The following is a 20520-nucleotide window of genomic DNA, read 5'->3' as shown; positions in this document are numbered from 1 at the left end:
GTTCCAACAAAGGCGTCCTGGGAGAGGAAGAAGCAACAACAAGCAACAGTCCACCTCTAAGCAGCCTCCCAAGCTTTGAGTCGTTGCTTCCTCCGCAACCGTTCGCCACTCCGGTGGGAGGGAGTGTAGCTTGTCACCTGGAAGAGTGGAAAGCCATAACAAGAGACAACTGGGTGCTGAATATTGTGCAGCATGGTTACTTGTTGAGGTTCGTCTCCTCCGCAAGTGCCCCCACAATTCAAGCGCCTTCTTCAAATCCAAAGTCAGCTTTTGAAAGACGAAGTATCTACCCTTCTCGGAAAGGAGGCCATAGAGGAGGTCCCTCCCATACGAAGAAATCAGGGAGTATACTCCCGCTACTTTCTATTCCAAAAGCGGGGAGTAGCCAAAGAGTACAGACCTATCCTTGACCTGTGCCTGCTGAACAGGTTTATCAGAAAGGAGAAATTTTCTATGCTAGCCCTGCATCAGATCTTTCTCACCAGGGAGACTGGCTGTGTGCCATCGACCTGCAGGACGCTTACTTTCATATACCTGTCTCTGTAAAGCATCGCAAATTTCTCAGGTTTCAGATAGCCCGTCACCACCATCAATATTGGGTGCTTCCGTTCCGCCTCAAATCCGCCCCACGGACATTCTCCAAGTGTATGGCGGTGGTGGCTGCCTTCCTCCACAGGCGGAAGATCTCCGTCTATCTCTACCTAGACGACTGGCTCCTGACAAGCGCCACACCTGTTCAGCTTGAGAGCCATCTCTCTTACTGTCTGAACCTGATGCATTCTTTGGGGTTGAAAGTCAACTACAAAAAGTCGGTCCTCAACCCCACCCAACGGATACACTATCTGGGCGCCTCCTTGGACTCCTCAGAGGCAAGCGTGTCCCCTTCGGAGGAGAGGTTGTCATCAATGCTTCTGAAGCGCCGCATCCTGCTCGACACCCAAAGTCCTACAGCCAGACAAGTGTCGTCACTACTGGAATCGATGGCCTCGTGCATCTACATTGTGCCCAAAGCACGCCTTCACATGCGGCCTCTGCAGCAGCCACTCGAGGACGAATGGTCTCAGAGGTCAGGTCACTGGGAAGACCGTGTCTCTCTCCATAAAGTTGCCAGAGACTCCATCAGGTGGTGCATGAAACTTTCTCACCTGCTGTAAGGAGTTCCGTTTCATCAGTCACCTCCAACGTAGATAGTGGTCACGGATGCCTCAATGCACGGCTGGGGTGATTATATGGACCAGCTTCAGGTGCAAGGTCTCTGGTCCGAGATGGAAAGAAGCTATTATATCAACTTCTTGGAGCTACGTGCTGTCCATCTGGCGCTCAAGTCCATGTACCCATCTCTGCACTCCAGCCACATTCAAGTTCAGACGGACAACACAACAACAATGTTCTATTTGAACAAACCAGGAGGCACTAGGTCACGAGTTCTGTCTCTGGAAGCTCAATCCATTTGGAGGTGGCTTCTGGCTCGAGGTCTCGCCATCGTGCAGTTCACCTTCCAGGAATCCTGAATGTTCAGGCGGACGGCGTAAGCAGAGAGGTTGTAGAAGCGCACGACTTGGTACTCAATGAAGACGTCGCTCAGGAGTTGTTTCGGCAATGGGGAGTGCCAGATATAGATCTGTTCGCAGATGCGGCAAACGCGAAATGCCCCGTCTTCGCGTCCAGATTCCCCCAGCAGGGATCATGGGGGAATGCACTTTTGATCAGCTGGTCTCAGACATTGCTGTACGCTTTTCCTCCACTGCCTCTGATCCCGGCGGTGATACAGATATTCTACAGGACCAACACCAGTATCATCCTGATTGCGTCGGAGTGGCCACGCCAGTGGTGGTAACCGGATCTCCTCCAGCTGTCAGAGGTTCCTCACCAGAGGCTGCCCTGCCGCCCAGACTTGCTGACCAAGGACGAGGGGAGGGTGTTTCACCCCAATCTCCCTTCCCTTTCGATTGACGGCATGGCTCCTGAGGTCATCCAGTATGGTCACCCAGACCACTCGGCTGACTGTATGGACATCCTTAGAGAGGCCCTCCACCAGAAAGTCTTATGCTTTCAAGTGGAAGAGATTTTACATGTGGTGTATGGACAATGCTCTTGATCCGATTCAAGGTCAGGAGCAGGTGATTCTCCCATATTTATTGCACTTGGCAAGGTCAGGCCTGAAGTACCCCTCCATCAGGGTTCACTTAGTGGCAATCACAACCTATAGGAAGTATCCTTCCCAGACCTCATTCTTCCTTATGCCTGTGGTTAAAGATTTCTTAGAGGGGCTTAAGAAAGTGTTTCCACCAGTGAGGGCCCCCTCTCCTCCCTGGGAGCTTAACTTCGTACCTACCAAGTTGATGGGTGCTCCTTTCGAGCCTATTCATAAGGCATCTTTGCAGCACTTGACCTGGAAAGCTGCTTTTTTGGGATCCATTACCTTAGCCCGCAGGGTTGAGATCCAGGCCCTGTGTTGCAAGGAACCTTACACAGTTTATCTGAAAGAAACAGGTTAGTATTAGATTCCTTACCTTAGAATATCCCCAGGCGTCAGTCTGGATCCGGAAACTTTTGCGTAGCAGTACCCCTGCGCGTCGGTAGGCGTCGTCTGCAGGCGTCCCCTGCGGCTCCGCGTCGTCGGCGTTGTGCGCCGTGATGACGTCGCTGGAGTATATAGACGCCGCCTCCGCGCGCTGACGTCAGTTCTTCTTTTTTCCGCGCCAGTTAGCGCAGATCCGAAGAGCAGTACTCCGGTCTTTGACCAAGTTTTTTGATCTAACCCTTTCGGTGCCGGTAGGATGCCCGGTTTTAAAAGTTGTGACGGGTGCGACCGCCTGATGTCGGTCACCGACCACCATCGACTCTGCCTCCGGTGCCTGGGCGCGGACCACGACGTCGAGTCCTGCGTCGACTGCCGGGCCTTGACGAGTAAGGCTAGGTGGGAGCGGTCCCGCAAGCTGCTCGAGCTCCGGATGTCGGCCCCGCGTCGAGAGCGGTCCCGGTCCGGCCGTAGGTCGAGGGAGCGGTCGAGAGAACGGTCGCGGAGCCGCCACGAGCGCTCCGGAAGTAGTCACCATTCCTCCGGTTCCTCAGGTAAGCGACACAAGAAGTCGGGGCGTCGTCATCGCACCCCCGACTCCCCCCCCGACGCTCGCGCGATGCGGCCGGGGGTTCGGGTGGCCCCACCCCCGCGGCTCCGCGTGGGTCGCCGACGCTGCCTGCTCCATACCCGTCGGTCCCTGGGCAAGGCGCGTCGCGCGAGGAGATAGAGGAGTTCCTCATGGCCATGAGGGCGCTGTCTCCTCCGACGGGGCCTACGGCGCCTGCGGGCCCGGTGGTCCCGTCCGGGGGCCCGAGCGGTTCGGGTGCTCCTGCCCCGGCGCCGTCGGGTGCTCCGGCCCCGGCGCCGCCGTCGGCTCCGGCCCCGGCGCCGCTGGGCCCTTCAGGGTCGTCGCGGGCTGGTCACCCGGCCTCTCCGGCGCCGATTCCATTGGGGCAACCCGTGGTGCCGCCTCCGCGCGGCGCCGTGACTCCGACGCCGGTTCCAGCTGGCGTCGGGGCTCCGGCGCCGGCTCCGGGCGGCGCCACCCCCATTCCCTCTCCAATTCCGGACGCGGAGTCGGACCGGCGTCGTCCGACGCCGAGTCCGGCGCCGATGGGGCCCATTGGCCCCGAGGAGCCGGTCTAAATCGTTGAATCAGAGTATGGTGGTGATGAAGATTATGGAGAGGGTTGGGAGGGGTCTGAGGACCCTCTGTCACGCGAGTGTCAGTACGACGTGGACTGGACAGGTGACTTGGGTGATGCCAGTGGTCTGGACGAATCTCCTAACCCTGGTTTTGTCTCGCCTCCCACTGTGGCGTCGGAGGCTGGGGCTGCCTACTCTGTGGTGCTGATGAGGGCTGCCAAGGCCTTGAGCCTTGAGCTCCCCGTCGCAAAAGTGAAGCCTAACATCCTCACCGAGGTCTTCAAACCGCAGTCATGCCCACAGGAGCCTCTGCTGCCGTTTAATGAAGCCTTGACGGACGTTCTGTTGGGCACGTGGTCCAGGCCCGCTTCAGGTTCGCCTGTTGATAGGAACGTTGCCAGGCGCCACCGTCCGTGTCCGGACGACCCTAAGTTCCTGTCCACCCATCCCACCCCTGAGAGTCTGGTGATCCAGGCCTCAACATCCCAATCCGCATTCCCGTCGGCCCCGCCCGACCGGGAATCTAAGAGGTACGACCAGTATGGCAAGAAGGTCTTCTCGTCCCTGAGTGCGGGACTGCGGTCTTGCAATACCGCATGCCTCTTGGGCCGCTACACCCACTCTCTGTGGGATACGGTCGCGGAGTGTCTGCCGCAATGCCCGCAGGAGGTACGGGACAAGCTCGGCCAGGCTATGGTTGAGGGCCGAGACGCGGCGAGGTATTCCATCAGGTGTGGTCTTGATACGACCGACTCGCTGGGCAGAGCGATGTCCACGACGGTGGCGATTCGTCGCCACGCCTGGCTGAGATCCGCCAATTTTTCACCGGATGTCCAGAATGCCTTGATGGACATGCCGTTCGATGGCAGTCGCCTGTTTGGCGACAAAGCGGACAACGCGCTTGAGCGCTTCAAGGACTCCAGGGTCACGGCCAAGTCCTTGGGTCTCTCGACCCAGCGCCAGCAAACGGGTTCGTTTCGCTCCTTTCGTGGCCACGGAAGGGGCGGTCCCACACGTGCTGCCAGCCACGCACCGCAGAACACTTCTCAACGCGGTGGCGGCCGTGGATTCCGCCGTGGTGGCGGTCGGGGACAGCGGCGAGGTCAGGCCACACCTCCCCCCGCAGCAGCCTCCAAATCCTCCTAGTCCGAGCTTTCAGGCCCATGTGACGCCAGTGGGTGGCAGGGTTCGCCATCACCACTCCCGCTGGCGCACTATCACATCGGACAGGTGGGTGCTGCAGCTCGTCCGAAGGGGCTACTCCCTCCCCTTCGAGACCACTCCTCCAGCCATGCCACCGCAGAACCACCGTGTGTCGGGGGACCACTTGACACTTCTGCAGGAGGAAGTTACGGCCCTCTTGGCCAAGGGGGCCATCGAGCGCGTTCCTGGGCCAGAAGTAGGGTGTGGTTGCTATTCCCACTACTTTCTGGTACCCAAGAAGGACAAGGGGGGCCTGCGTCCTATCTTGGATCTACGGAACGTCAACGGCTTCCTCCGGAAGGAGAAGTTCAAGATGTTGACTTTGGCTCAGGTCTTGGCTGCTCTAGACCCACTAGACTGGATGGTAGCGTTGGACTTGCAGGATGCGTATTTTCACATCCCCGTCCTGCCGGCCCACCAGCGTTACCTGCGGTTCACGGTAGGCCACGAGCACTTTCAGTTTATCGTGCTCCCATTCGGCCTTACCAGCGCCCCACGGATGTTCACGAAGGTGATGGCGGTGGTCGCAGCTCATCTGCGCCGGTTAGGGTTTTCAGTCTTCCCCTACCTCGACGACTGGTTGTTGAAGGCGGGCTCGCCCCAGACAGTCGTCCACCACCTCCAGATGACGGCAGACCTCCTGCACGAGCTGGGGTTTTCCATCAACGTGCCGAAATCACACCTGTGCCCCTCTCAAAAGCTCCTTTTCATCGGAGCGGTTCTCGACTCGGCGCAGTTTTGGGTTTATCCTCCGGAACGGCGGGTCCGGGATATTCAGGCTTTGATTCCCATCTTTCAGCCGTTATCCCGGGTCTCGGTCAGGTTGACGCTGCCGCTTCTGGGACTGATGGCCTCCTGCATCCTTCTGGTGCATCACGCCAGGTGGCGGATGCGGGCTCTGCAGTGGGACCTGAAGTTTCAGTGGGCCCAGCATCAGGGCAACCTATCCGACCACGTCCTGATCTCGGAGGGCACTGCGAGACAGTTGCAGTGGTGGCTTACGGACCGCGATTGGGTCAGGGGCAGATCCCTCTCCCTTCCCCAACCGGAGCACGTAGTTGTGACTGACGCGTCCCTCCAGGGCTGGGGAGGCCACTTGGGAGAGGCGGAGATCAGAGGAATCTGGTCTCCGGCGGAGTCCCGGCTCCATATCAACATGTTGGAGCTGCGGGCGATTCGCCTAGCACTGAAGGCATTCCTCCCCTTTGTCAACGGGAGTGTGGTGCAGGTGTTCACGGACAACACCACCGCCATGTGGTACTGCAACAAGCAGGGCGGAGTGAGGTCGTGGACCCTTTGCCAGGAGGCTCTGCGCCTCTGGCAATGGCTGGAACGTCAGGGCGTGACTCTGACGGTTCAACATCTGGCAGGTTCTCTGAACGCCAGGGCGGACGAACTCAGCCGTCGGTGCTCGGTGGATCACGAATGGCGTCTGAACTCGGACGTGGCGAAAGGCCTCTTTCTGCAATGGGGAGAGCCTTGGTTAGATCTATTCGCCACAGAAGAGAACGCGCAATGTCATCAGTTTTGCGCGTTGGAGTTTCCAAGACGGCACTCGCTCGGCGACGCCTTTCGGCGCGAGTGGAGCTGCGGTCTGTTGTACGCCTTTCCGCCTATACCACTTCTGCCCAGAGTGCTGAAGAAGATCAGGCGCGACCGGGCTCAAGTTATCCTTGTGGCTCCGGACTGGGCTCGAAGGTACTGGTATCCCGAGCTACTCAGCATGTCAGTCGGTCCCTCGATCCGCCTGCCCCTTCAGGAGGACCTTCTGTCGCAGCAGCAGGGGACGGTCCTCCACCCGAACCTGTCCAGTCTCCACCTCCATGCTTGGAGATTGAGCGGCGACAGTTGAGGCCATTTGACTTGCCTCCTGAAGTCTGTGATGTGATTCTGGCAGCCAGGCGTCCCTCCACAAAGTCGGTATACGCCTGCCGGTGGAACAGATTTGTGGCATGGTGCACAGCAAAGGCTGTGGATCCCCTTTCTGCCCCTCTCTCCGAGGTTCTCCTCTTTCTTCTCTCTCTTGCCCAGCAGGGCTCTGCTCTGGGCACTATCAAGGGCTACCTTTCTGCCCTTTCCGCCTTCTTACGGCTACCTGATCAGCCATCTTTGTTCAAGTCCCCTATTGTACTGAGATTCTTGAAGGGCATCACGCACATGTATCCACCTGTTCCGTTCGTGATGCCTCAGTGGGACTTGAACCTGGTTCTGACTTTTTTGATGTGCGCTCCCTTTGAGCCGCTTCATTCCTGTCCTCTCCGTCTTCTCACTTTAAAGACGGCCTTCCTGGTTGCCATCACCTCTGCCAGGAGAGTGAGTGAGCTCCAGGCTCTTTCTGTGAAACCTCCTTTCTTGTCCGTTCATCCTGACAAGGTGGTTCTTAGAACTAGACCTTCTTTCCTGCCCAAAGTAGTTTCTGCTTTTCACATCGGGCAGTCCATCACCTTACCCTCCTTCTTCCCGCCTCCGCATCCTTCAAAAGATGAAGAGCGGCTCCATCGTCTGGACCCAAAACATGCGCTTTCATTTTATATGGATCGCACACGCCAGTTCCGGGTGGATGACCAACTATTTGTTGGCTACGTGGGTGAGAAGAAGGGAAGGGCGGTACAGAAACGAACCATCTCTCGGTGGGTCGTCCTGTGCATCAAAGCATGCTACTCTTTGGCTCGGAAGGAGCCTCCTGTTGGGCTGAGGGCCCATTCCACTCGGGCCACGGCGGCTACTACCGCCCTGGGCCGGGGAGTCCCTTTGCAGGACATTTGCCAGGCGGCTACGTGGGCCTCGCTGCACACCTTTGCGAGGCATTACTGCCTGGACAGTCAAGTCCGGAGGGACGGCTTCTTTGGCCGTTCGGTCCTCCAGGGTTTTCTGGTGTAGGATTGTATTGGTTCGCAGACCCACCACCGGGGTTGGTATTGCTGGGGTATCTATTCTAGGGTAAGGAATCTAATACTAACCTGTTTCTTTCAGATGAACAAGTTACTTACCTTCGGTAACGATATATCTGTAAGAAACAGTAGTTAGTATTAGATTCCTTACCGACCCACCCATCCTCCCCGTTCTGCGAACTGATACCTAGGGTTAAGGACATCCCTTTCAGGGCCCTAGTTTCACATGGCACCAGTGTTAGTTCTCACATGGCTCTGCGTGTTCTGGCGCGGGAAAGCTGTGTGCAAAGAACTGACGTCAGCGCGCGGAGGCGGCGTCTATATACTCCAGCGACGTCATCACGGCGCACGACGCCGACGACGCGGAGCCGCAGGGGACGCCTGCAGACGACGCCTACCGACGCGCAGGGGTACTGCTACGCAAAAGTTTCCGGATCCAGACTGACCCCTGGGGATATTCTAAGGTAAGGAATCTAATACTAACTACTGTTTCTTACAGATATATCGTTACCGAAGGTAAGTAACTTGTTCTTCATGCCAATAGAGTGGTGCTGAGAACACATCCAGGCTTCCTGCCCAAGGTGGTCTCGGATTTTCATATCAATCAGACCATCACTCTGCCTACTTTCTTCCCTCAACCAACCACTCCCCCGGAGAGGTCTTTACACTCTCTAGATCTCCGGAGGGTTTTAAATTTTTACCTATCTAGAACTCTTCCACTTAGGAAGTCTGGCTGGCTCTTTGTTAATTATGGTACAACTAATACCGGTCTGTCAGCTTCAAAACGGTCTATCTCGAGATGGATCGTCTCCTGTATAGCTCTGTCTTATCAATTAGCTAACAAAGCTTTACAGGGCAAACCACGTGCACATTCCACAAGAGGGAAAGCTTCTACTACAGCTCTCCTTTGCAACATTCCGATATCTGAGATTTGTAAGGCGGCTACATGGCGTTCAGTACATACCTTTACCCGCCATTACTCCTAGATTCAGATGCACAGGCCGATGCCCAAGTGGGGCAGGCCTCTTTGAGGAATTTGCTTGCATAACTGCATTACAAATGTGATATTGATTCATGTTTTTGCTGTGTACTTGATTGCTCGTCCGCGAGACTTTGGGTATGGGCTTACTAATCTATTCATAGATTATGACTATTGATGAGTATCCCCTGGATGAGAAGGATTAGTTACTTACCTGTAATCCTAGTTCTCATCCAGGGGTATACTCATCAAAGTCATAAGCGAACCACCCACCTCCCCGGACGAGCATTACTGCAAAGTTATTGTATGTTAATTGCGGATATACTCAGGAGTTTATGCACCTCCAAAAAGAACTGACCTAACTGCCACCTGTGGTGCATCATGGGAGCAGGGGGTCGCCTGCAGGTCTTAAAGGCACGGTACCCCTACTCTAATGCCTTAAAGGCAAGGTGTCAGTTTTCTTTGTTTTCTTGATACTCTACTGCAGCCTACTGGCAAATGCCTGCAATTACAGATTTTCTCTATGTCAATAAAGCATTGTTGTATGACAAATGTTTGCTGCTATCTTTCTTCGGGTTTGGGCGAGTATAGGTGCTACTATACAAACCTATGTAATTTCAGCATTTTGGCCATTCTGGAAATATCTTAGGCTGCATAGATATATCTGAAAGAGACACGTTAGTGATAGATTCCTTACCTTAGAATATCCCCAGGCGTCAGACTGGATCCGGAAATTTTTTGCACAGCAATACCACTGCGCGCCGGCAGACGTCGTCCGCGGCTCCCCATCCGGTGACGGCGTCGTTAGTGCCGGAATGACGTTGTCTGAGTACTTAGACGCCGCCCTCGCGCGCTGACGTCAGTTCTTTTTTCCGCGCCAGCTAGCGCAGATCCGGAGAAGCTCTACCCCTTAGTCACTTTTTGACTAAACTTTTTGATCGTCTCTTTTTCGAGTCTCTCGACTCCTACGGTGCCGGTAGGGATGCCCGGTTTCAAACCTTGCTCCAGGTGCGACCGACTGATGTCGGTTACTGACCCCCATCGTCTGTGCCTTCAGTGTCTAGGCCTCGACCACTACGACCGCGCCTGCCCCGACTGACGGGCCCTGACGTAGAAGGCTAGGCGGGAGCGGTCCCGCAAGCGACTGGAGCTCCGGTAGTCGGCCCCGCTCCATTCCAGGTCCCAGTCCCACAGGAGGTCGAAGGACCGTTCGCAGGGTCGGAGTCCTCGTAGCTCCGGGAGTCGGCATCAGTCGTCGGGATCTTCCTCAGCTAAGAGGCATGAGAGGTTGGAGCGACGTCATCGTTCCTCCGACCCACCCCGACGCTCGCACGATGCGGCCGGGGGTTCGGGTGACACCACCCACGCAGTTCCGACGGAGTCGCAGGCGCTGCATCCTGCCCCACACCTGCAGGTCCATGGGCACGATGCAACGCCGGAGGAGATCGAGCGGTACCTCATGGCCATGAGGTCCCTCCCTCCTCAGACGGATCCCGTGGCGCCTTCGGGCCCAACGGTCCCGGCTGGAGGGCCTGGCGGGTCGGGTGCTTCGGCTCCGACGCTGTCGGGTGCCTCGGCCCCGACGCCGCCGGCGAGTTCGGTCCTGGCGCTGCAGGCCCTCACTGGATCCACTTCCGGGTCGTCGCTGGTCGACCTCACGACCTCGCCGGCGCCGACCCAGCGGCGCCTGTCGGCGCCGTCCCCAATTCTCCCCTCGATTAGGTTCCGGCGCCGGAGCGGCGCCGCCGCTCTCGACGTCGTTTGGAGATTTCTATTTCCACGAACCGGCCCCATCCGTTGACCCTGAATTTCAGGAGATGGGTGATGAGGGTGATTGGGAGGGGTCTGTGGACCCTCTGGCACAGGAGTGCCAGTCTCAACAGGACTGGACATATAAGCTTGGGGAGGCCAGTGGCATTGACACTTCGCCAGACACTGGATTTGTCTCCCCTCCCTTGGGCCTGATGCTCCCTGTCGCGGCCGTGAGGACTAACCTCCTCACCGAGGTCCTTAAACCGCAGGCATGCTCCACTGAGCCTCTGCTGCCGTTGAATGAGGCCCTGTGTGACGTTCTTGTGGGCACTTGGTCCAAGCCCGCTACAGGTCAGCCTGTGGATAGGAATGTGGCCAGACGCTACCGCCTGGCCCCGGGCGACCCTTACTTTTTGTCCCCCCATCCCACCCCCGAGAGCCTGGTCATCCAGGCCTCCACTTCCCAGACCGCGTTCCCGACGGCTCCTCCCGATCGGGAATCCAAGAGGTACAAGCAATTTGGGAAGAAAGTGTTCTCGTCCCTGAGTTTGGGACTGTGGTCAGTCAATACCGCATGCCTCTTGGGCCGCTACACCCACACCCTGTGGGACACGGTCGCGGACGTGCTGCCACAATGCCCGGAGGAGGTCCGGGCTAAACTCGCCCAAGCCCTTGCGGAGGGTCGAGATGCAGCGTGCTACTCCATCCGGTGTGGGCTGGATATCACAGACTCAATGGGCAGAGCGATGGCAACGACGGTGGCGGTTCGACGCCACGCCTGGTTGAGGTCTGCCAACTTTTCGGCCGATGTCCAGGCCACACTTCTGTACATGCCGTTTGATGGTCGTTGCCTTTTTGGCGACAAGGCAGACCATGCGCTTGAGCGTTTTAAGGACTCCAGGGCTACTGCCAAGTCCTTGGGCCTCTCGGCCCCACGCCAGCAAACGGGTGCCTTTCGCTCCTTTCGTGGTCAAGGAAGGGGCGCTCCCACACGTGCTGCCAGCCACGCACCGCAGACTACTACACAGCGCGGTGGCGGCCGTGGAAACCGCCGTGGCGGCAGTCGGGGACAACGGCGAGGCCAGTCCACACCTTCCCCTGTAGCAACTGCCTCAAAACCCTCCTAGTCCGTGCTTTCAGGCCCATGTGACGCCAGTGGGAGGCAGGGTCCGCCATCACCTCTTCCACTGGCGCACTGTCACGTCGGACAGGTGAGTGCTGCAAATCGTCCGAAGGGGCTACTCCCTCCCCTTTGAGGCGACCCCTCCAGCCATGCCACCGCAATACCACCGCGTGTCGGGGGATCACTTGACACTTCTGCAAGAGGAAGTTACAGCCCTCTTGGCCAAGGGGGCCATCGAGCGCGTTCCTGGGCCAGAAGTAGGGTGTGGTTGTTACTCCCACTACTTTCTGGTACCCAAGAAGGGCAAAGGGGGCCTACGCCCTATCTTGGACCTATGGAACGTCAACGTCTTCCTCCGGAGGGAGAAGTTCAAGATGCTGACATTGGCTCAGGTCTTAGCTGCCCTAGACCCTGGAGACTGGATGGTGGCGTTGGACTGACAGGACACTTATTTTCACATCCCCGTCCTGCCGGCCCACCGGCGTTACCTGCGGTTCACGGTAGGCCACGAGCACTTTCAGTTTACCGTGCTCCCCTTCGGCCTTACCAGCGCCCCACGGGTGTTCACGAAAGTGATGGCGGTGGTCGCAGCTCATCTGCCCAGGTTAGAGGTTTCAGTTTTCCCCTACCTCGATGACTGGTTGTTGAAGGCGGGCTCGCCCCAGACCGTCGTCAGCCACCTACAGACTACGGCCGACGTCCTGTATCTGCTGGGGTTCTCCATCGATGTGCCGAAGTCACACCTGTGTCCTTCTCAGAAGCTCCTCTTCATCGGAGCAGTTCTCGACTCTGCGCAGTTTCGGGTTTATCCTCCCGAACAGCGGGTTCGGGATATTCAGGTTCTGATTCCGATCTTTCAGCCTTTATCCCGGGTCTCGGTCAGGTTGACGCTGCGGCTTCTGGGGCTGATGGCCTCCTGCATCCTTCTAGTGCATCACGCCCGGTGGCGGATGAGGGCTCTGCAGTGGGACCTGAAGTTTGTGGGCCCAGCATCAGGGTAACTTGTCCGACCATGTCTTGATCTCAGAGGGCACTGCAAGACAGTTGCAGTGGTGGCTCACGGACCGCGATCCCTCTCCCTACCCCACCCGGAGCACGTAGTTGTGACGGACGCGTACCTCCAGGGCTGGTGGGGCCACATGGGAGAGGCGGAGATCAGAGGCCTCTGGTCTCCGGCGGAGTCCCAGCTCCACATCAACCTTCTGGAGCTGCGGGCGATCTGACTTGCACTGAAGGCATTCCTCCCCACTGTCCGGGGAGTGTAGTGCAGGTGTTCACGGACAACCCCACCGCCATGTGGTACTGCAACAAACAGGGCGGGGTGGGCTCTGCGCCTCTGGCAGTGGCTGGAACATCAGGGCGTGACCCTGGTGGTTCAACACTTGGCAGGTTCCCTGAACGCCAGGGTGGACGAACTCGGCCGTCGGTGCATGATGGATCACGAATGGCGTCTGAACTCGGACGTGGCGCAAGGCCTCTTTCAGCAGTGGGGAGAGCCTTGGTTAGATCTATTCGCCACAGAAGAGAACGCGCAATGTCATCAGTTCTGCGCGTTGGAATTTCCACGGCGGCACTCGCTCGGACACGCTTTTCGTCGCGAGTGGAGTTGCGGTCTATTGTACGCCTTTCCGCCTATACCACTTCTGCCCAGAGTGCTGAAGAAGATCAGGCGCGACCGGGCCCAGGTTATCCTTGTGGCTCCGGATTGGGCACGAAGGTATTGGTATCCAGAGCTACTCAGCATGTCTGTCGATCCCCCGATTCGTCTGCCTCTTCAGGAGGACCTTCTGTCGCAGCAGCGGGGGATGGTCCTCCACGCGAACCTGTCCAGTCTCCACCTACAAGCTTGGAGATTGAGCGGCGACAGTTGAGGCCATTTGACTTGCCTCCTGAAGTCTGTAATGTCATTCTGGCAGCCAGGCGTCCCTTCACAAAGTCAGTATACGCCTGCAGGTGGAACAGATTTGTGGCATGGTGCACAGCAAAGGCTGTGGATCCTCTCTCTGCACCCCTTTCTTAGGTTCTCCTCTTCCTTCTTTCTCTTGCTGAGGTTCTCCTCTTCCTTCTTTCTCTTGCCCAGCAGGGCTCTGCTCTGGGCACTATCAAGGGCTACCTTTCTGCCCTTTCCGCCTTCTTGAGGCTACCTGATCAGCCATCTTTGTTCAAGTCCCCAATTGTAAATAGGTGTTTGAAGGGCATCACACATGTATTCTCCTGTTCCATTCGTGATGCCTCAGTGGGACTTGAATCTTGTACTTACCTTTTTGATGTGTGCTCCCTTCGAGCCACTTCATAACTGTCCTCTCCGTCTTCTTACCCTAAAGACTGCTTTCCTGGTCGCCATCACCTCTGCCAGGAGAGTGAGTGAGCTCCAGGCTCTTTTTTCCAAACCTCCCTTCCTTTCTGTCCTTCGGACAAGGTTGTGTGTGGCGGACAAGACCCTCTTTCCTGCCCAAGGTAGTCACAGCCTTCCACATCGGGCAGTCCATCACCTTCCCCACCTTCTTTCCGCCTCCGCATCCCCCTAAAAAGGAAGAGCGGCTCCATCGCTGTCATTCTATCTAGACCGCACACGCCAGTTCCGGGTGGATGACCAACTCTTTGTTGGTTACGTGGGTGCTAAGAAGGGACGGGCGGTGCACAAGCAGACCATCTCTCGGTGGATCATCTTGTGCATCCAGGCGTGTTACTCCTTGGCTAAGAAGGAACCCCCTGTTGGGCTGAGGGCTCATTCCACTCGGGCAGGAGATTTGTCAGGCAGCTACGTGGGCCTCGCTGCACATGTTTGCGAAACACTACTGCCTGTACAGCCAAGTCCGGAGGGATGGCTTCTTTGGCCGTTCCGTCCTCCAAGACTTTCTGGTGTGATTATTGGTTCGCAGACCCACCACCGGGGTTGGTATTGCTGGGGTATCTATTCTAAGGTAAGGAATCTATCACTAACGTGTCTCTTTCAGATGCACAAGTTACTACTTGTGTAACGATATATCAGTAAGAGACATTAGTTAGTGATAGATTCCTTACTGACCCACCCATCCTCCCCGTTGTGCGAACCGATATCTAGGGTTAAGGTCATCCCCTTTCAGGGCCCTAGTTTCTTGGCACCAGAGTTGGTTCTATCATGGCTCTGCGTATCTGGCGCGGAAAAGCTGTGTATCAGAACTGACTTCAGCGCGCGAGGGCGGCGTCTAAGTACTCCGACGTCATTCCGGCGCTAACGACGACGGATGCGGAGCCGCGGACGACGCCTGCCGGCGCGCCGGGGTATTGCTATGCAAAAAAAAATCCGGATCCAGTCTGACGCCTGGGGATATTCTAAGGGAAGGAATCTATCACTAACTAATGTCTCTTACAGATATATTGTTACACAAGTAGTAACTTGTGCGTGGTCACATATGCATATATAGGTATTTTCTAGGTGCTCCGGGATCCCGCTTATGGGCGGGGATTATTCGTAGATTATGACTTTCATGAGTATACCCCTGGATGAGAACTAGGATTACAGGTAAGTAACTAACCCTTCCTGTCACAGCTCCCAGACAGGCGTTAGTGTATTGGGGCTGGGTGGGTGCACTCCATGAGTGCTTTGATGTCTGCACTGGGGGCACATTTGGTGTCCCTGTGCATAGTCCAGCTCAGACCGGTTGCAGGGGCACTCAAACCACCCCTCTGTCCTGACCCTCCCATAGGTGGGCCCACAGAGTTTGTCCAACCCCTTCCTTGGGTATAAAGTAGGAACCCCTGACTACAGGACTTTAGATGTACCTGTACGAAACTCTGCTACAGAATCCCAGAACCTCAACTATCTACACTTCGTTGAATGACCGAAGAATCTCCCTTGGAGTAAAGGCGTTACTCCCCTGCAAGGCAGGCACCAAAGACGCAGCTGTCCGGTTTGCAACTACGCAGCTCCTGAAGGACTCCGAAGACTTTGCAACACAGGAGGTGGGTTTCCAAGCTTCCTCGAGGCTGATCCGTGCTCTCGGCAAACCTGAGATCCAAAGCCCTCGTGGGGACCGTGCAACCAGAACCCCTGGACACCGTGCACATTTGCAGCAGCATATGCTTCTTGGGGATCCCTGAGGCTGTGCTTTGGGCTACTTGTAGTCCAGACCCCGAGCAGTGATTCCACTCAAGATTACTGGCCTACACTCCACGAGTGACCCGTGGGCTGGTATTTAGTGATTCTTCTCGAGGTCCCTTTGCGATCCCTTGTCCGTCGACTTGTGGGTCCCTGAGAAGGGTACTGTAACTTTCAACAGGCTTACCTGGTTGCTCCAGACGTGCCCTGACTCTCCTTTGCTTGGGGAGTCACCAGGACCTTGCTGGTCCACACTGAAGCCTTTTTACTCTCACCGCGTGGGTTGCTGTTGCCAAGGCTTGTTGGCCACCGATCTGGACACCGACCCCCCCAGCACTCGACATCCTTCGTGGGACAGCTCACCTGTGGACTCTGTTAGTCGTCGACGTCTCCTGGTCCCCGTGGCAGCGGAGTCAAGCTTCACCTCATCGTGCCTGAAACACCCGACATTGGTCAACGGGGAGGGTAAAGATGGATAATTATGGGGGATGGGCGCTTGTTGAATGTTTAATAGGAAGAACGAAGTCTACTATTTGTTCTGTTTACGGGTCTAAGGTTTATGAACCTGGTATATTGGAAGATCTAAATGTTGAACTGGCATCTTGGCCCACTCCGCAAATTTTATGCGGGGACTTTAATATCCATTTAGATGGCCAAATTTTAAGTCCAAAATATAAGTATATGGGCCGTAAACCTAAAGTTTTTAAGGCCCTAGTTCAAGTATTGAGGGATCATGGGCTAGTGGACACAAGGAAGACATTATATCAGGCAGTTCCGGGATTTACGTTTTACTCCCATCCTCATCAAAAATTGGTAAGACTAGATTATATTTTTAGGTCTAAGGCACTCTTAGCTGTGGCAAAAATGCAGGTGTGGCCTCCAATCACTGCAGATCATGGTCCTCTTTTGCTGGATTTATATATGATTAGGCAGAGGAAGGGTGGAGGGACATTCTCTTTTAACATCTGATTAGTTGGACAAGGGATTTTCTTGATATAAATAGTGGCTCTGCCTCGGGTCCCATTTGTAATTGGATTTGTAGAGCGACTTATCACCCAGAGGTCTCTAAGCGCTTGTCAGAGGGTGCACACAATACGGAAAGGTGGGCCAGTTAGACCATGCCCCAGGCCTCCTGAAACAACACAGTTTTCAGCTTTTTCCTAAAAGGTAGTAAACTCGATTCCTTACGCAAGCTCTCGGGTAAATTATTCCAGACTATAGGGAATGTGTGGGAGAACGCGCGCCCTCCAAGAGAGGATAGTTTGAACCGAGGGCAGGCCAGAAGTGCGGCATCTGCTGATCGTAGATTTCTGCTGGGAACGTACGGGACTAGATGCTCTCTGATGTATTGTTGGGCTTGCCCGTACAAGGCTTTATGCGTAATGCATAGGCCCTTGAACCTGGCCCGCTGCCTTACCGGCAGCCAATGAAGCTTACGAAGGAGTGGAGTAGCGAGGGTCTTTCTTGGTTTGTTAAAAATTAATCTTGCGGCGTCGTTCATGACTATTTGCAGTCTGGTCAGCTGTTGTTGAGAGATACTCGCATATAGGACGTTGCCGTAGTCCAACCGTGCCAGTATCAGAGCTGACACCGCCCGTCTGAGCGTATCAGCAGTCAGGAGGGGAGAAAGCTTGCGCAGCTGTCTCAGTAAACCCACGCAGGTGCCCACTACAGCTGAGACCTGGGTGGACATAGTGAGTTTGGCATTTATATACAGGCCTAGACTTTTCACGGCCTCCGCATTGTATGGGACACTGTTAAAGCTGGAATACGGTGCGAGGCACTTCGCGTTGGGTTAGCTAAACTTAAACAAGGGCAAACAATAACTTACCAGCTGTTGGACGAGCTCCGGGAAGCGGAACGGGAACTAATAAAGATCCTCAGACAGGGGTTAGATGTTAAAGCCATAAATAGTAAGCTAGCGTCGGTCAAAACAAAAATTAATGCGATTTGGTGCAAGGAAATCACCATTCAATATAAAACCTATAAACAAAGTAGATATGAATATGGAGAGTCGACTGGGCGGCATCATGCACAGAGACTCAGAGCTAGACAATCCTCTCAAAGAATTGTGGCCATGATTGATGCGGCAGGTTACACGGTTGAAACAAAGGAGGGTATTATGGGGGGTTTTCATGAGTTTTATCAGGAGCTATATAAACAACACGATCTTGAGAAATTAGATATGGAACATTTTTGTAAAAAATTAGTATTAAATCGGATAAGTGTTGAGGAGCAAGCAATATTGGAAGAATTAATAACAATTGAGGAAATGGAGGCAAGCTGTAGGACAGCTATCACAGGGCAAAGCTGCCGGTCCAGATAAATTGGCATTGAAAATCTAACAGCTGTTTTTTCCTGTTGTGAAAACTGATATATTTGGCGTTTTTCAGGAAGCACAGCTGGGAATGGCACATCTGTCCTGGGTTGAGGCTAAAATTGTTGTGTTTAAAAAAAAAAAAAGTTACATTTTAATTTCTTCTGACAAACTGCTGCTTATTTTCTTAACCTGGGATTGAATTCTGTGAGAACAAAAGTGAAGCATTTTTGTAATTTTTAAGTGTAATGGAAGCAAATGTTTTAATAGGATCAAAACAAATCAATAGACTTGGTGATTAATGATATTCACTTAAACCCAAATTTAATGGACATTTCAATGGAAAATGTAAGGTCTGTAAATTTCAGTGCGTTACCACATGATGCTTTAGTTACATTAAAAATGTGTCCTCTTCATGTCCTTAAAGCCAGGTGGGTTGCGAAAGTGTTGTTAAATTGGGTGTTCGAGGCATATGAGCTGTAGATTGTATACTTTAGCATAGATCGCCATTTGGTATTGGGCTCTGATGTTTGTACCTTGTTTTTCTCAAAGAAGTCTTTGTAGTCACGGGATAGGTGACTCCTTATGGTGAGAGTTGGTATGGGCGTCGACTCCATCTTCAGATTGTTTTTTTCCACCATCTGATAGAGACTACTAGCCGCAGATTCCTTAACGTAGAATTATCCCCAGGCATGAGACTGGATCCGGAAAACTTTTTGCCACAGCATCCCTGCGCGCCGGGGGGATGGCACCACGTGACTCCGCCCAGACGTTGCCTGCGTACGTGACGTCAGCGAGGTCACAGAAGTCCCATCCCGGTGCGCCTACGTCAGTTTTTTCCTTTTCCGCGTGCAACGCGGATCCAGATCGTGCTCCGGGCCTGTTCAGGTCTTTCCCTTTTGCTATTGCGTGTGTATGGTCCAGGTCGGTGGCGTCACCTCATCCAGCCCCTGCAGAAGATTCTTGAAACCGCTGCCTCCGTCTTCGACATCGTCCTTCTCCCAGGCCGCAAGAGCGCCGCTCACCTATCGGTAAGTGTCAGTTTGTCCCCGAGGGCTGGTTCCCGTTCTGTTGGGGGCGCTGTTGGTGCGGTCCCACGTGTCGTCCCCCTATCCGCTATTTCCCGGTGTGGGGGCGACTAGAGCCCAGATGGAGACATATGCGGCGACTTTGCAGGCCTCGCTGGTTTCTCCCCTCCTCCTTCCCCTCCTGGGACGTCAGCGGATCCCTTGCAGTGTGCGGGGCCCTCTGGCGTCGCCGGCCCTAGCGCCGGCTGGTTCGGATCCAGGTTCGGAGGATGTGGTGCCATTGGGGTGGGGCCCTTCGGGGGTGGTGTCGCGGGAGGTCGCCGGGACTCGAGTTGATGGCCTCGGCAGAGGTGACACCGCTTCTGCGGCTGCTGGCCCTGGCGGCGCCACAGGGGCTGGTGCAGGTCCCTTCTAGTCCAGTCACAGGCAGAGGTTGGCGGGGGACCCCTTGTCCTTCCCCCAGGTCCCTCTTGCCCCTCCACGTAGGCAGCTGCCTCGTCGGTCAGGTCGACACCTTTCTGGCACCGTTCCCTCGCTGCCCCCGCTCCGGCCAAGGGGATTGCGGACACTACGGCGCCAGACTGGCATCGGGCCGTTGACTCATCTTCTGGCGCCTCTTCTCCAGATGTTCGACGGTTGCTGGTGTCATCCTCGCCGGGGACAGGCCGACGTGCCATTGCTTTTTCCCCGACGTCGTCTAAGGACGGCTCCTCACCGTCTCCGTGGCCGCGATCTTCACCAGAGGAGCCGCAGGTCCCCCACACCTCGGTCCCTCTTCCTACTTTCCGGACATGGCCCTTCATTCTTCCGGTTGGCTTGGGGGATGACCGCCATAGCTTGCAGCCGTCGCCTACCGAGGAGCTGCTTTCCCCTCCGTGGGGCCCTACGGAGGCGGGTGCAGCCTTCGCTCGCGGTGTTTCCACGGCTGTGGGAATTTTGCGCTTGGGTGATCCAGCTGCCCATTTCCCCGCGGATCATCTTCTGGAGGTACTCCATCAGGGCTCTGGTGGTAGGGAGCTGCTGCTTCCCTTCGAAGGTGCACTCCATTCTTCAACTCAATAAATCTTTATTTCGGTACGTTAAGTACCATAAAAGATGCATAAAATACATTATAATTACATTACAGTTTCACAATATGCATTAAATGGATCACAGGGTCACATAACGGAACTAATAGTTTATAGGCAGTACATTTCATAGAAGTCCTGGACACCATTTCTGGGGGCAAAAAAAGTCAAGTTAAAACATTTAAATAATTTGAGCTAAAAAAGCTAAAAAGGCATGCGTATAAAAACTTGATTAAAAAATCTGGGGATCCAACATTGAGACTGTTAGTATATCATGTATAAATATTGAAAATATTCTACTTCATAAATATCCAACAATATTACTAAGAGGATTGCACCTGATAAATAGATTCTACGACTTCAAAGTTTCAGACCCAATTTCATTCTCATAAAATTTACAGCCAGGAAG

Source organism: Lissotriton helveticus, chromosome 1_1 (assembly GCF_964261635.1).
Source record: "Lissotriton helveticus chromosome 1_1, aLisHel1.1, whole genome shotgun sequence".
Taxonomy (NCBI): domain Eukaryota; kingdom Metazoa; phylum Chordata; class Amphibia; order Caudata; family Salamandridae; genus Lissotriton; species Lissotriton helveticus.
This window is presented reverse-complemented; position numbering follows the sequence as displayed.